Genomic DNA, 10,324 nt, shown 5'->3' with positions numbered 1-10,324 from the left:
ATGAAGCACAAAAAAAAAAAAAAAAAAAAAAAAAAAAAAAAAAAAAAAGAATAAGGGAGAGAAAAAGCTGAGTGTGGAGGAGTACACCTGTAAGCCCAGCACTTAGGAGGCACAGGCAGGAGGATTGTGAGTTCAGGGTTAGCCAGGACTACCCAGCAAGACTCTGCCTGAAAGGGGGAACAGGAGAGGGGTTGGGGTACAGCTCAGAGAATATGCATAGAATGTGTGAGGATCTGGGTTCAATCCCCAGCACCACAAAACAGAGGAAGAGAAAGATAAAGCAAATCTACCAACCTCTGAAGCTAGTGCAGACTGCAAGGCTACTGCTGCCTCCATCCCTTACCTTGCTGGGTCTGAAAAGTGCTCAGAGCTGAGAGAGAGCATCCTCAGAGGCGCAGCCCACCCGAAGCCTGAGTCAGGCTAACAGCTCACCACAGAGCCCTCGGGAGCTGACCGGACTGGGCTCTGACTCTCTTCCAGCCGGAGCATCAGGGTGCTGCTGGCATGAAGCTGCCTTTGACAGACAGCACTGCTGGGAGAGACGGAGAAGGCTGAGTCAGGGAGAGACTGGGAGGGAGACGAGGGGGCAGAGAGATGATGCCTGCAGCCTGGAGATGCTCAGGGACCATCTGGGAAATGTGGAGGAGCAGAGAGTGGGACAGGAGAAAGAGCAAGGGGTATCTGAAACCCTTTCCTACAAAACAACAGGGGAGGCTTACTCAGGCTTACCGAACCAGGAGAGCAGTGTGGAGTAGGTGGGGCGCATTACTGCCACACCCTGGGCCCCAGGGGAGGGAGCACACACCGCCTTTCAGGCTCCTTCACCCAAGCCCTCCTGCCATGCAAACCCCAGTCCTCTTTGCCCTCTTGTGAGGCAGGCAGCAGAGCCACTGAGCCACCCTCCTCCCCCACCTTCGCCTTCTTGAACCGAGCACAAGAACAAAGAATTTTAGAGCTGGAAGACATGTGGGGACAGCACAGAGGGAGGAGCACTGACCTTCGGGAGCCTTCTGCAGGTTGCCCGGTGACCCACAGTGTGGTCTGGGCCAGGCCGCACACGTGCTGCTGAGAAGCCAAAGGCGTCTGGGCACCTCTAAGGGGAAAGTGAACAGCGTCCACTGCTGCATGCCTAGACACATCTGGCCTCCAGACTCTGCCAGCAGCTCTTATCTCTGTGGGTTTTACTCTTCGTCAAGTGGGGAGCTTGGTTTCTTAGAGCAACAAAGCAAGTTAGTGTGGTCAAATGAAGGCAAAGCCACCCCACCCCAGGAAAACGGCTCATGCAGCTCACCTTCCACAGGAAGGCTGCTCAGCAACCTCGAAGGAAGCTGGGTCTGGCTCAGTGCTCAATTTTTCCAGCAAGCTTTATTCCCCACAGTGTGACACCTTCCTCCTACGAAGTCAAGGGCAGTCCCATCTATAATAGAGACTTCTACATGATATGAGTGGAGATGGTACTTTCAACGGTGTCTTAGTCGCTCACTTTCTTTATTGCGGAGATAAAATACCCAACACCTGAAACTTAAGAGAAGAAAGGTTTATTTCAGCTCAGGGTGTAGAGGTTTCAGTCCAACATCAGCTGGCTCTGAAGCAGGCGGCATGGCACAAGGGCATGGTGAAAAAGAAATCACTCATGTTATGGTGGGCGGGAGGCAGAGAGCGGCACAGGAGGAGCCAGAAGGGGAGCTGTAACCCTCAGGTTGCTTCCACAGTAACCAGCCTGTTCTGACCAGGCCCCACTCCCTAACAGCAGGTCTGCTACCGTGCACCTATAATCCAAGCACCTTCCAAAGGTCCCGCCTACAACCACACAAGGCTTTAGGAGGACATTTGGATATAATCCACAGCAAAGTGTTTCTCACCATTAGTGGAGGGAGATCTTTCCTGAAGCCTGAACTAGGAGCACCTCCTCCTCCACGGTCTCACAGCACTGCTTTTCCCTATTACAATTTTCACCCTATTTTATTGCAAATACTTGTTTAATTTCCAGCCTTTCTTGATAGATTGAAAGTTTTACAAGGAAAAGGCGATGTTACTAACACCGCGCCTAGTTCATATGAAGCATTCAGTACAGCCCTACAATAGAATGAACAAAGGATCGCTAACTCTTCTGTTTTTAAGCACTAGATTGAACCCAAGGCCTTCGTGCTGAACTATGTCCCCAACTCCTTTTTATTTTGTATTTTTGAGACATGGTCTCAAATCGCCCAGGCTAGGCTTGAACTTGCAATCCTCCTGCCTCAGCTCCCAGAGTGCTGGGATTGTAGGTGTGCACCACTGCACCTGGCTAACTCTTTCAACCTTCAGAGCAATTCTTCAATGGTAAGTGATTTATTCTCTATTAACGAGGTGCAAGGCTGTCGGGAGACTGTGGTCGCAAAGCTGGTCAGCCGGGGACCTGCGTGGGAGCTGCACGCAGGTTATGCTCTCTCCTCTGTGCTCTGCCAACCTAGAAGAAACAGCCACCATTTAATTAGTCAGCAGACACGGACTATTCTCATGTGGAAGGACAGGCAAAAAGCAAGTTTGCATCCAGATGCTGGAAACCAAATGCAGAGAGATGGACATGCAAACATATGTAATTGCATCCAGATGTGATAAGAGCCGTGGAAGCTCTTTGGAGAAATGTCTGACTCTGCTTGGGTGGAAGCAGGCTTTAATAGGCTCCATTTGATCTGTGTGGGTTTCTTGTTGTTGTTGTTGTTTTAATGTTGCTAGGAACAGGAGTGAGAAGGCTGTTAAAGGAGGAGGCTAATGGTGGCAGGTGCCGCCAGTGCTGGGTCACGCGATTCTTGTTGTTGCTGAGGCCTCTCTACCACCAACTCCACCCAAGCCTCAGCATCTGGCATTGGGAAATGACACAACCAGTCCCAGGAGCTCAGGCAGCCAAGGGCATGCAGCTCAGTGGCTAATGTGCAAGGCCCTGGGTTCGATCCCCAGCATCACAAGAAAAAAAAATACAAACATAAAAGCCCCCACAAAAACAACAGAAACAGAAAAAAGTAGTTAAGAGGGCTGGGGATTTAGCTCAGTGGTGCCGCTGCCTGCCTGGAAAGTGCAAGGACCTGAGTTCAATCCCCGGTAACAACAATAACAACAACAAAAAAGTAGCTAAGACAACAAGGGATCCGTCCCATCGTGGAAAGCCAGGCTGTATTGCAAACATCCTTGGCTCTTGCCCACTTGGGCTACCACACAGACTAAAGTGCCACCTCCACAAAGTGTGTTTGTTAGTCAGGCAGTGCTCACTATCACGCCTGGTGGCCTCAACACCTCATTTTGATCAATGTATAAAAGCTACTTTTGTGACAAGTGAAGCAGCACTGCAGTAAAGTGAAGAACAATTGCTCTGAGTAAGAGAGGGCAAAAGCCAAAGGAAACTACTGGTTCACAGGAACCTGGGAGTCATTGCTGCCTAAGATGATAACAACCCAGCTTGGGCATCCACAGTCCTTCTCTCACGGACACGGACAGTGAAGGGCGATCAGGCTGAGGAAAGAATCCCAGCACCGTTATTACACCACTGGGAAAAATGACCAAAGCAGTTAAGTGATAGGAAACTGATAGGAGGGTATGGTGATGTTTAACCTCTTAGAAAAAGAATGGGTAGCTGTATGTCAGGGGAACAGAAGACAGAGACATGGAGATTGTTCAAAAGGTTAAGGAAAAAAATATCAGTGAGAAACGATGAAGCATCAACCTGGAAATGGGAATGAAGAGGAGGAGAGGGATTCAGAAACTATTTAGGAGACGGAGTCATCAAGATCTGCATGACTAATCGCATGCAGGGGGTGAGAAAGCAGGCAGAGGACAGGATGACTCCTGAGCTTGTGGCTGGGAAATGGGCTGGATGGTGTCTGAAGAGGGAGAGAGAGGCAGGAAACACAGTTTAGCTGTGCAACTGTCGATGTAATTATGAACCATAGGTGCAGGCATCAGTAGGGAAGCAAGGCCTGTGCTTTAGCATTAGGGAGAAAATTTCCGGCTGGAGGTAATGATGCGTGTGTCATCAGAGTGTGAGTAGTAAGCGGGAATGGGTGAGGTAGCCAAGGAGACCATTTCGGCAGAGGAGAAGGTTGCCGGCCCAAACTTGGGGAACATCTGGGAAATCGTGGGGGTTTTAGCTCAGCTAGAACTGCATGCGATTGGATATAATAGAAACCTGCCAGGCCGGGGATTTAGCTCAGTGGTTCCAGTGACTGCCTCGCAAGCACAAGGGCCCGAGTTCGATCTTTGGTACCAAAAAAAAAAGAGAAAGAAACCTTCCCACAGTGAGTTAATCAAGTTGTCATCCAGAGAGAGGCAGTCCTGTGCCAGTCCTCGAGGAAGCCCTCAAACCCCCATGCTACTTCTGGCTCCTTTTGCCTCCTCCTTTTTTGTTGTTTATTGTTTATTTATTTATTTTGGTACCGGGGATTGAACTCAGGACTTTGCGCTTGCAAAGCAGGCAGTGGAACCAATGAGCTAAATCCCCAGGCCCCTCGTTTTTTTCAAAATCAGGAAAATAGTCATTTTCTGAGAAGCCCCATCCTTTATACTGCAATTGGAGCTGGGCAGGATTGGGTGTGTGGACTTCTCCCTGAATAAGTACAGGGAAAATGAGTTATTCCTCTTTAGCTTCTTTTGAAATGATTTGAAACAAACAAAATTTGCAAAAGTGATACAAAGAATTTCTCAACTTTCCTCACTCAAACTTTCCAAATGTTACCATTTACCAATTTACTTTATCATTTTCTGTAGCTCTTTCTCATGCACACATGATGTCCATTTACTTCAAAAAAGTTCAGCATGTACTTCCTGAAAATAAAGACTCCCTCTTACATAACCACGGTACAATGACCAAATTCAGAATATTAAATTCAGTGCTGTTATTTCATCTAAATTTTATCCCATTAATGTCCTTTATAGCAAAGAAAATATTTTTTTTCCTAGTTTAGGAGCCAACCCAGAATCACACATTGCATTTTGGTGTCATGTTGCTTTAGTCTACTTTACTCTGACCCAGTTCTTCAATTTGTCATTTATATTATTGATATTTCACTCTGTTTTGTTGTGAGACAAGGTCTTGTTATACAGCCCAGACTGGCCTCCAACTTGTGATCATCCTGCCTCAGCCTCCTGAGATTACACTGCCACACACTTACATTATTGATTTTTTTTTTTTTATATACCGGGGATCAAACTCAGGTCCTTATGCTTGTTTTTTGATTTTTTGTTTTTTGAGACAGGGTCTCACTATGTGGTTGAGACTGACCTGGAACTCACTATGTTGCCCAGGCTAGTCTCGAACTCACAGCCATCCTCCTGCCTCAGCCTCCCGAGTGCTGGGATTACAGGCGTGCGCCACCACGCCTGGCAGGTCCTTATGCTTGTAAGGCAAGCAGCAGAACCACTAAGCTAAATCCCTGGCCCTGTTACTGATATTTTTGAGGACCAAAGGCCAGTTGCTTTCAGATGATCTTTTACTTGGGTCGGTCTGACCTTTCTTCATGATTCATTCCTCAGGATTCAGGCTGTGTACTTCTGGTTGAGATAGCACAGAAGTGACACTGTGTCCTTCTCAGTACATCCTATTAGCAGGTACAAAACTCTGACTTGTCCCCTTCCTAGTGCTATTCACTTTGACCACTTGGTTAAGCGGTAAGAGGACATTTGTCAGATTTCTCTACTATAAAGTCCCTATTATACCTTTGAAATAATGTGGATCTGCAGGGTAGTATCACGTCCTTCATCAAGCTGACACCCACTAGTTTTAGGGTACACTGATCAGTCTTGCCTGAAGCAATATAGTGATTGCAAAATGGTGATTTTTCTATATCATTCTTTCCTGCTTTATATTTGTTTGTTTGGTTTTGGTACCAGGAATCAAACTCAGGTCCTTGGGCTTGCAAGGTGGGAGGCAGAACCACTAAACTAAATCCCCCGGCCCCTTTGTACATTTATTAGTTTGCCTTCTATTGCCTTCCTACTTCATTTGGGTTTTTTTTTTTTTTTAAATGAGGTTCTGTGTTCCCCAAGATACCCCTGAACTACAGGATTCAAGTGATTCTCCTGCCTCAGCCTCCTGAATAGCTGGGAGCGTAGGTGTGTACCAGTGTTCCCCACTTTCTTCATGTATTTCAGTGACTCACAGATTCCTGTTGTAGTCAGTGAGTTATAATCCCTTACTGTCATTATTTAGACACCAAACTTGTCTCAGAATGGCCATCAGTAATCCCTTGGAGCTGGCTTCTGTGTCCTATTGACCTGTTCCTCTCATTCTCTGAGCACTTTTCTTACTTTAGAAGATTACTGGTAACAGGCTATATTGCTGCCTTGATTAATCAGGTTCTGATCTGTCATGTAAAGGTACAAGATCCCAATGACGAATGTAATTGTACTGTGTACTTAAAAAGTACCAATAAACTCAATAAAAAGAAAAAATAAACAAAATCAGGTTCTTAGTAAGGAACATGAGGAGAAATATTGTGTGGGTAACCAGGAGTGTCTACCACATCTAGCTCCACAGCCAAGAGGCAGTAGTTTGAAACCAGGCTCCCAGTCTTGATTTGTTCTAACAAAACTACTCTGTGCCCACTTTTTCAGAAGGCTTGGATCCCTTCAGCTCCATCCCTTGCTTCCTAGCTGTAATTCTGGATCACTGTGCAAAAGGAGCACCCAAGGGCCAGGGCCCCTGTGCTGCGTGGCTCCAGAGTCTCTTCATGCTGCAGGGGCGGCACACTTCTACCTGAAGGAACGGATGGTAGAGTGTTGGCTTTGCAGGCCACGCAGTCTTGGTGGCAACGAATGGGGACAGCTGTGAGCCAAAAGCACTGCTCTTACCGACACTGAGGTTGAGTTTCACATCATGTTCCTGGCTCTTATCTGACTAACACACACACTGGGTGACACTCCGGGTCACAAGGACAGAGCTGCCCTGGTTGCCTGTAGAGCATGAACACAGAGGTCGAGATCACACACTGTGAATGGCCGAACCAGGATTCCAGCCCGAGCAGGCCAGGCCTGTTCCCAGAGTGTTACACCGCCTTCCTGCATGACCGCATGGATAAGCATCCTTCGTCAAGGGCCGAAATCCACTGCCTCCTGCATCAGTTAGGAATCGGGCAGAAAGAAGCACATACCCCTGCTGAGTCATCGGTGAGCATCTGACAGAGACTATTTATAAAGGTGCAGGGCAGTGTTTCTCAAGCTTGTTTCGTTATAGAAAAAAAATTTTTTTTGTTGTTTATTTTTTTCAGACAGGGTCTCGATATGTAGTTCAGGCTGGCCTTAAACTCACTATGGACCCCGAGCTGGCTTTCAACTTGTGGTGGTTCCTGACTCAGCCTCCCCCGAACCCCCTGCTGATATAGAGAATCAGGTAATCCAAAGATATTATCCAAATAAGCAAAAATAATCCAAATAAGGAAATATAACTCCCAACCTACTAGATATACGAAACATGAGTTCTCTAAAATTGAAGAATAGATTTTAGGAATGGAAATTAAGAGAAAGAAATATTTATTGAAAGATAGCTTCTGTCTAAAAGAGATAGAAGGGAGACTAGAAAGTGGGTCGTCTGCTCACCCTGCTTTTCAAAGGTATTTTATAGGGCAAAACCCAAGGGGGGAGTGTAAAAGATGGGACAAAATTATGAGACCCGATGGAAAATCACAAGGTGGATATGAGGTGGGACAAAACCATGACGGACCCATATGATTACAGGTACTAGGGCTGGGAGTTAGCTCAGTGGGTCCAGCACCTGCTTCTCAAGCGCGAGGACACAAGTTCGATCCCTGGTACTTCCCCCCACAAAAAGATTACAAGTACAGTCACCCAGGTAATATTGATTAAATGGAGGTCAAATGGGGGAACAAGTCGTGTAAGAGGAATAGATTGATGTTTATTTAGAGTATCAATCACTGCTAGGGCCACGATTTAGCTCAGCGGCACTGTGCCTGCCTTGCAAGCACAAGGTCCTGAGTTCCGTGGTACTAAAAAAAAAAACGAAATAAAATCACCATCCTAGAATATCAATCACTGCTATTCATCTCTAGGGGAAATAGATAAGTATAGTACCTCTTTTGTTTTTATAATGCTAACCAGTGAATGTGTCTCAATTGTTTCTCTACGCTGAGGGCCCAGCTTTGTCTAACTGCCTCATAAATACTTCAGACTAATTTAGCTATCTGCAATACCACCACGCCCAAAAGATAATTTTAATTTATATGAAATTTTCCCTACAAATAATGTTTTGTTACCTGTGTGTGGTGGTGCATGCCTCTGAGCCCAGCGCTCTGGAGGCTGCAGCAGGCACGTGGCAAGTTTGAGGCCTGCTTGGACTTCATAGCAAGACAATGTACAAACAAACCTAAAAAAAGAAAAAGACTTTGTTGAGCAGGGTTGAGTTTTTCTTTGTTTGTTTGTGGTTTTGTTTTTTTGTTTGTTTGTTTTTTTGGTACCGGGGAGTGAACTTGGGTCCCTGTGCTTGCAAAGGCAGGCACCAGAACCACTGAGCTAAATCCCTGGCCCTAGGGTTGAGTTTTGGAAGCCCAGAAACCATTTAATGCTGAAGACTGATTTTCATCCCCTTAAAGACACGGCCCCCAGAAGAGGCAGTGTGCGGAAACAGGCCACACGTGGTGGTCTGGCCTGGAGACTGAGGCGCCATCTTAAGGCCCAGAGTTGAGAGGGGGACTTCCAGAAGCAGAGACAGCCGAGGGAAGAGGGCCCGGGACAGAAACTGCAACCTTCTGTCAGCCTGGTACAGCCAGCACTGTGAGTCCCTGCTCCCCAGCCCAACCCATCCTCCTTCCCCTCTCAGTGTAGGTCCTCTTTCTCACCGGACTCGGCGAGTGCTTCTGTGACACAGGACAGGGGCTGAAAGCAGGCAGCGGGAAGACCTTTCCAGCTTTGGACCATTGTACAAGATACATGTAACATCTAATTTTAAAATAAAATGTAATTTTAAAAATTGACCTAAAATGCAAATATGGTCATTCTTTCCTGTGCTCAAAACACTTCAGTAGCCCATCTGCCACCAAGTTAAAATCCAGACTTGCTCACACGTGGCACCAGGGCCTAGGCATACTTTTTCAGCCTGCTCTGCAGCACTCTCCACCCCAGCCCTGGGTCTGGCCATTGTCATGCTCGGAGAGGTGAACCTTCCCCTGAGGAATTTTTTTTTTTTTTTTGGCTAATTTTGTGTTTTAATGAGAAACATCTGAGTCGTGCATACCACAAATAGCTTCAAGTCTTTGTACCAATCCCCCCATAGCCAAATACCCCTGAGGAAATTTCTTCCTTCACTGCCACCGTGTTCCTAGTGCCAGTCCATACCACACATCTGGTCTTATACCTGCAGTTTCCATGTCCTAGAACACAAAGCTTCTTTCTCCTTTCTTGTTTTCTTCCTGGTACATTCTTGGTTCTCCAAGGTCCAGTTACACTGAAGCTGAGCATGGTGGTGCACGTCTGAAATCCCAGCACTCGGGAGGCTGAGGCTGGAGGAATATGCAAGTTCAAAGCCAGCCTTTTCTTTTTTTTCCTTTTTCTTTTTTGGTACAAGGGATTGAATTCAGGACCTTGTGCTTGCGAAGCTGGCAGCACAACCACTGAGCTAAATCCCCGGCCCAAAGCCAGCCTTTTCCACATAGTGAGTTCAAGGTCAGTCTAAACTACTTAGCGAGGCCCTGTCTCAAAACAAACCAAAACTCCAGTTAAAGTAACTTCTCCCAAAGCCTGTGAGAACAGCTGATGATTTCCTGTCACCCTGCAGAATGGAGTAATTAAGAGTTCTGTACTCTGATGCCCAACTACACGGGTTTAGATTTTGGATTTGTCACCAATCAGTTGGTAGCCATGGGCATGTTACTTTACTTCTGGGCTTTGGTTTCCTTTTTCTTTTGTTCCCCTCCCACCGACCCCCTGACACAGTGTCTCCCTTATGTACCTCAGACTGGCCTTGAACTCACTATGTAGCCCAGTTTGCCTTCGAATTCACAGTTATCCTCCTGCCTCAGTCTCCCGAGTGCTGGGATTATAGGTAACTTACTATTTATTTTTATATATAAAAATAGTTAAGGGGCCAGGGATTTAGCTCAGTGGTTCTGCTGCCTGCCTCACAAGCACAAGGATTCTAGTTCCATACCTAGTACCAAAAAAAGTAGTTAAAAATTCTGGCCCTATTGGAGCTTAAATTAGATTCCAGGTCAGAGGTTTGCAAACTAAATAAAGTCCCTGGCCAAATTTAGTCACTTATTGCCTCACAAGTGCAGGGTCCAGAGTTAGATCCCCGATACCAAAAAGTAAAAATAAAAATAAATTTAGTCACTTTTTTTTTTTT

General features: G+C 46.4%; 1 long non-coding RNA gene across 2 annotated transcripts in view; it reads right to left on the bottom strand.

Moving 5' to 3' along the window:
* Positions 1–71: 71 nt before the first annotated feature.
* Positions 72–10,324, bottom strand: part of LOC117286347 — a 29,976-nt gene continuing 19,723 nt past the window's right edge. The window contains exons 3-7 of one of the 2 annotated variants that reach the window (XR_004517489.1): positions 9,338–9,482; positions 8,823–8,922; positions 8,241–8,350; positions 1,292–1,521; positions 72–1,211 (exon numbers count right to left, since the gene is read on the bottom strand). This is a non-coding gene — a long non-coding RNA (uncharacterized LOC117286347). Of the gene's footprint in view, positions 1,212–1,291; positions 1,522–2,234; positions 2,450–8,240; positions 8,351–8,822; positions 8,923–9,337; positions 9,483–10,324 lie in introns of those variants that run through there. The other variant, XR_004517490.1, reaches the window with a different exon arrangement.

This window comes from Fukomys damarensis, unplaced genomic scaffold (genome assembly GCF_012274545.1).
Source record: "Fukomys damarensis isolate Sample0158 unplaced genomic scaffold, DMR_v1.0_HiC HiC_scaffold_2, whole genome shotgun sequence".
In the NCBI taxonomy this organism is placed as follows: Eukaryota; Metazoa; Chordata; class Mammalia; order Rodentia; family Bathyergidae; genus Fukomys; species Fukomys damarensis.
This window is presented reverse-complemented; position numbering and strand designations above follow the sequence as displayed.